The sequence below is a fragment of the Eptesicus fuscus genome, chromosome 1, assembly GCF_027574615.1.
Source record: "Eptesicus fuscus isolate TK198812 chromosome 1, DD_ASM_mEF_20220401, whole genome shotgun sequence".
In the NCBI taxonomy this organism is placed as follows: Eukaryota; Metazoa; Chordata; class Mammalia; order Chiroptera; family Vespertilionidae; genus Eptesicus; species Eptesicus fuscus.
Genome location: NC_072473.1, coordinates 28,047,068 through 28,053,822, shown reverse-complemented (window position 1 = coordinate 28,053,822; position 6,755 = coordinate 28,047,068). Strand labels below are relative to the sequence as shown.

Here is a 6,755-nt window from a genome sequence, read left to right as displayed (position 1 = left end):
AACCATGAAGGCAAGAGGAGAAACAGTCCAGAGATGGAAGACACTGACGATGCCTTGCCATACTAGCAGTCAGCAGCTGCGCGTTGCTGCAGGTTGCCCAGGACCAAACCAGAGAGGGTCGGACCTGCATTGCCATCATTTGTCCACCATCCAGATACCATTGCTAACATGTACTCAGAATACTGTTTAGCATTGAAACTGGGACTCAGAAACTGTTGGCCCAGAAAGAAACTTATCACAGACTGATTCATTTGCCTCTCAGCATAACCATTATTGATTATCTCATTTTTTGTTCTTATATGTTTATTTCCAGTCTGCTTCCGAACCATCAGATCCAGCATCTGATCCCTTCAAATAGGACTACATGAACACCGCCTAATAAATAGAGAAAGGGGAACTGTTGGAGCCCGGGTGTAAGCTGACAGAGTCCTTGCACCCGAAGGGACTGATAAGATTCAGTCCCTTCCCACACAGTGTTCCCTGACTTGTTTTGATGGCACATTCCTATTGTCAGCAGAATAAGAGCAACCTTTCATAGCTTATCAGAAGTCTGTAAATATTTACCGAGAATTTGGCTTTCTGCTTTATCTTATAGATTAAGAGGAACAGAGAGTACATTCCTCTTAACTGACCTCCCATTCAGTATTTGTGTATAAAAGGCATTACGCAGTCAATAAAGGTGCTGCAGTCTGTCGATGGCTTGCAATCCTCCTGATCCCACTTTCCTGTCTTTCTTTCTTTTCTCAATTCCCACCTCCCTACCTCAGTCCGGGTCACCTGTCAGGCTGGCCAGGACAAATATAATCTTAGAACATGCCTTTTTCTGTGACTCTTTTTTGAACTGCATTTGTACTGATGTGTACAACTGCCATTAATTTTTTCTATTATAAAATATTCCTGTGCTTATGTATACAATGAGTGAATATTAGTTCATTCTCCTATGGGAGGCGATTTGGGCTGATTCCGTTTTTTGCCTTTAAGAGCAATGCTGCTAAGGACATTCTGACAGACTGGGGGTTGGGGGACCAGGTGAAAAACATGAAGGGTGTTAAGAAGTACAAGTTGGTAGTTACAGAATAGTCGCAGAAATGTAAATTACAGCATAGGGAATATAATCAATAATATCATGATAACTATGTATGGGGGCAGATGGGTACTTGTAATATCCAGGGGAGCACTCTGTAAAGTACATGATTTTCTAACTGCTCTGCTATACATCAAAAACTAATACAGAAAAATATTGAATGCAAACTGTAATTGCAAAATAAGAAAATTTAAAAAGCATTGTTTAAGGCATGTCTGTATTATGTACCAAAGAGTGAAATTGTGGATCATAAAGTATGCTCATTACTTTTTAAAATATATATATATTTTTTTATTGATTTCAGAGAGGAAGGGAGAGGGAGAGAGAAATAGAAACATCAATGATGAGAGAGAATCATCAATTTGCTACCACCTACAAGCCCCACCCTGAGAATTGCTGGCAACCTGGCATGTGCCCTGATCAGGAATAGAACCCCCTGGTTCATAGGTTGACGCTCAACCACTAAGCCACACAGGCCAGGCTATGCTCTTTACTTTTATTGGACAATACCATTTTTTTTTTCAAATGTATATTACCAGCCCTGTGTGAAATAGAATTCTGGTTACTCCATCTACTCATGAGCAGTTGGTATTTTCTAAATGTTTAAGTTTTTACAGTGCTGAGGTTTTTTGTTTGTCTGTTTTTTAGTGTTTAGCATCTCTTCTGGTATGTTGGGACTAGCAAACTGACAGTAGTGATTTTTGTAAAATCCTATTTCTATTTACTAAGGAGACTATTGTTCCAGAGACTGTCTTATAAAATTCAAACATGTTCTTTTCTACATTATCACCTATAAATAGAATTTTTAAAAGGTAAAAATCTGTTTCAGTCTAAAGTTGAAAATCTGGAAAAAATTACATTTTTATTTCAGTTGATTTTTTTCAATATGAAATATCAATTTATATGCCATTTTAATGTAAAGAAACTGATTAAGATACTATTAGTACTTAATTAATATTTAGTAGCATTTTATTTTATGCAATAATCCTATATAATAAAAGCCTAATATGCAAATCAACCGAACAATGGAAGGTCCAGTCGTTATGATGCTCACTGACCACCAGGGGGCTCAACACAGGAGCTGCCCCCAGCCCATAGGCTCCAGGCCAGCCAAGGCAGGTACCAGTGGCGGCCCCCCAATTGCCCCTCTGGTTGCCCTGCAGAGAGAGGTGACCAGCGACAGAGGTGGGGGGCAGGGCCTACAAGTGGGCAGCACCAGGCTGGACAAGGTGGATGTCAGCAGGGCCCCCCCCAGTCGCCCTGCCGTTCACCCCACAGATTGGCCCTGATTGCTGGCCAGGCCTAGGAACTCTATCCATGCACGAATTTCATGTACCAGGCCTCTAGTTTATTATAAAAAGTGTTTTGATCACATTCAAGAGACATGTGAATAAATCTATGCAGTGCCATTTTGTAACTGTTTCATAAAAGGTTGATAACACATTATTTAGAACCTGTTTCAAAATTGGAAAGGTAAAAAGAAGAAAAACAGGCCTCCTAATGACTTACTTAGAAGTCTGTTTTCATTATTCAAATGTCTTAAATCATTTCTAAATGTTACCTTTAATTAAAACACAACTGCACTCAGGTAGGAATAGAACAAATCTACAGTACTCAACCTGGAGTGAGCACCAAGGAATAGAATTTTTAGATGCAGTGGTAACAAAAGTTTCAGGATGTTACCTGTAATCAAAGCCCAGTATTCTTCCTTATTACTTTTAGACATATTCTAAGTAAGGGATGTAGTATGATCAAGTTTATGAAAAATATTTTTACATTAATTTTTAAAATTAACTTACTGATATTAAACTTTGCTTAGAAATGAATGACATCCAGCCCTGGCCTGTTAGCTCAGTTGGTTAGAGCATCCTCCCCATACACCAAGGTTGTTGGACTGATCCCTAGGCAGGGCACATACAAGAATCAGCCAATGAATGCATCAATAAGTGGTACAACAAACTGATGTTTCTTTATCTCTCTCTCTCTCTCTCTCTCTCTCTCTCTCTCTCTCTCTCTCTCTCTCTCAAAAGTCAATAATAAAGAAAAAGAATGACACCTGCTTTTTCCTCTGCCTGTTCTTTTTGTTTCTGGGAGCTGCCTCCATGTATGCCCACCTTCAATGGTTGGTCTATGGAACTGCTCCAGCTTCCTGATCAAGAAGAACAAGCATACATACAGCACTGAACCCAATCACCTGAAGTCCAGCAATTCCTTCTGCTACAATGAGCTGATTCACTACAAGAAGGTGGGTGTGGAGCCTGCAGCCAACAGCAGAGGTGTGGTGATCATCATGAAGCAGATATCCTGCCAGCAAAAGCCGGCCACCTTCTCCTATGTGTGGACCATGATCAACAAGAACACCCAGGCCACCCTCAGCAGAATCAGCACATAATCCTCAAGAACAGTACTGCCTGGATCCATGCATGGCTGCCATCTGCAGAGCCAGCACCATACTGCACAGACAGAAGCCCAGAATGGTGAAGAGGAAGCTTGCCCACCCCACCAAGAGTTCCTGAGCACCCTAACCCCCAAAATAATAAAGGTGTTAGCAGACTTTCCCAAAAAGAAAATAACAATAATAATAATAATAATAATAATAATAATAAATGCCACTTATCATTGGAAATTGGGAAATTTCCAACCGTATGTGTCATTTTTCTCATTTCTAACCTCTTGATGGAAATGTTATCATAATTCTACCATTGCAGATTCATGGAATTTAATAACCACTTCCAGAAATTGTGATGAGGAGAAGAATTCTTATGGGCTTCTGGAAGTAAGTAGTCAAATAGTCCTAGCTCACTTTGGGTGCATGGGGTGGAATGGAGGAATAAGATGGGGTAGGGGATTCCTTAGGAGTTTATAACCCCTTATCCACTAGTCAGAAATTAAATTTAAGAAATTTAAGAACACATTTTCATTGTGGAGCCTATTCTCCTTCATGTCCTTCTTCTGCTTTGTGTAGGAACCAAACCATTGGCTAAATCCTTGAACATGTACAATCACAAATATCACATTCAGATAAAATAGGAAAATAAATTTTTTCATACATTCAGGAAAAAAATAAAGAAATAAAAAAGCTCCTACAGTGCTATAGTGAACACCAATCCAAAGCTTGACAAAAGAAAGGTCACATGGAAAAAGATATATTTAATAATATGATCTCTTTCTCTTTTTTAAAATATATTTTATTGATTTTTACAAAGAGGAAGAGAGCGGGATAGAGAGTGAGAAACATCAATGAGAGAGAAACATCGATCAAGCCACAACCCAGGTACATGCCCTTGACAGGAATCGAACCTGGGACCCTTCTTCAGTCCGAGGTCCGACACTATCCACTGAGCCAAACCGGTTAGGGCAATGATATGATCTCTTTGTAAATAGGAGAGAGTTGTCTAGGCAATGTTTCCACACATTATGAGTTCTCACTTGTATGTGGATAAGGCAAAGGAAATAATCATGAGTCCTTTATCTGGGCTCCTCGCTCTACTTTTCCCTGCTTCCTCCCCAATCTATCGATCTATAAATAAGCAGCACCATTGATAGAAGTTGAGATAGGGTTCTATGGCTCATTTATGTCTGTGTGTGTATATGATTTTGCCATATACACAAATTCCTTAGTTACTAAGGGAGCAGAACATGTTCTACCTTCCAAGAAGCAGAAGAATCTGTCCCAGTATGTCAGAAAACAACCTTTTGCCAAGGAACTCTTCCAGAAGCCTAACCTTTGTTTACTGTGTTACTGATTTGTTATTCAAATTTGCTATTGATATGTTGTTCAGAGAAGAAATTGGACAGCATTGATGCATTCATATTGAGAAATACTGGTAATTTGTTAGCCTCTAAGGATACTTTGTTGAATGAAACAGAAAACAAAACAAACAAACAAACAAAAAAACCCTGCACTTCTATAATGTACTGTCTAGGGCAGACAGACAAATTATCACATGAATAGACACAGTTAAGAACCATGATGAGTGCTGTCTAAAGTGTGAATTTGTTTTGTTAAAGTTTACAGAGAACCTAATTTTCATTGAAAAATCCAGAAAAGCCTCTCTGAGAAGTCCTCAAGTCCAGCATGTCCTCAATTATGAGAAGGCAGGCATAGAAATGGCAAGGAAGAAGATGAACAAAAGCCCTGAGGTAAGAACTTAGGTGTTTGAGAAAACAACAGAAGGAAAAGTGAGTAGCATAAGGAGGTTGTTAACAGGGCAGTGGAGTGCAGTTTGTAGAGGAAGGCAGAGGTTGGCTCCCAAAGGATTCACATGCATGTTATTTTAGGTATAATGGGAAATCCTGGGAAAAAGTTTTGGAAGAAGATATGATCCAGTTGAAATTTTTAGGGTATGACCCTACAATTTACACAGAATACATCTGTTGGGGATGAGAAATGCATCCTCCTTCCCCTTCTTATTTCTTATGGCTGGTCAAATAATTAAAATGACATATGGCAGATTAATACGAGAAAATAAATTTAATACGAACACATAACAAATTCAATTCTGATTCTGCATCCATTCACTTATCAATGCATACTGACTGGTAGAATTTCCTCAGGGCAAACTGGGAATTAGTTAGCTGCCTCTGCAGCCTGTATTTCATCTTGAGTCAAGTGACTTCTCTGAAAAGTATGATTTAGTGAATCCTCATTTTCTGTGGGAGCTGCTTTATTGGAGTGTTGTAGAAAATCTACTGGAAATTATAAAATCCATCCAACAAAGTTTCAAGTTATGTACTAGGAATTTAACGGTCAGGAAGACTGTGTCCCTGATGGTGATATAGGTCATCTCAAAGTCTACAGATAACCTCATTCTTAGCTACTTATATAAAGGAAAATTGGCTACTGCAGACAGTGGTCCAGATGGAAAAGCCCAGATGAAAACATGCATTGAATCCCAAATTCTGATAACAAGCTAAGCCAGTTTAACTTTATTTACTCATTCTTCACTGAGCCCTTTCATTTGAACCCTATGAAGAAAGTTGAGAATATTAATTACAGGTTAAGATAGTAGCATCTTCTTCATGTTTCCTTTCATGTCAAAACAGACACTGTATGTAAATCTATCCCTTCCTATAGTGTTTCAATATGCATTATCTCACTTTATCTTCAGAGCAATATTACCAGCAATAAATTCTATGGGGATTTAATTTTGCTTGGTGGTTTCAGTTCCAGGAAGGCTTCAAACAGAAGGTGGAATTTGAGTCAACCCTTGTGGGAGGAGGCATGAAATGTGCTTTGCAGTGAGAGGATTGCCTCTCTCTACATCTAAGTGGTGTTGCCCCAAGCACAGTGCTGTTGATGCCAATGCAAGTGCATGGATCATGCCTCCCTCTTCCTGCCCTTTTTCACTATGGATGTGCCATGGCCTTTCCTCTGACTACAATAGCCCTGTCCCCAGGCCTCTTTCCATACGGAACAAGGCAGAGGGTTATGTGGAGCACTGCCTAGACTGGGAGGCCAGAGACTTAAAAATCTAACCTTAATTTGCCATAGCTGTATGAAATTTGACTCTTTTATCCATTAAAAGAAGGAGAGTGGTTGACAGGATGATCTCTTAGGTGACTTCTTTCAGTGTAGGACTGTTTACAGAGATGAGGACTGGATTAGGGAAGGATGTTGAGGCACCCAGGGACCTGCAGTAACAGAGGCCTGTACCACACCTGAAGGGGA

General features: G+C 39.5%; 1 pseudogene; it reads left to right on the top strand.

The window, feature by feature from the left end:
- The first annotated feature begins 3,186 nt into the window (after positions 1–3,186).
- Positions 3,187–3,600, top strand: LOC103302852 (60S ribosomal protein L28-like; annotated as a pseudogene).
- The last annotated feature ends 3,155 nt before the right edge of the window (positions 3,601–6,755 follow it).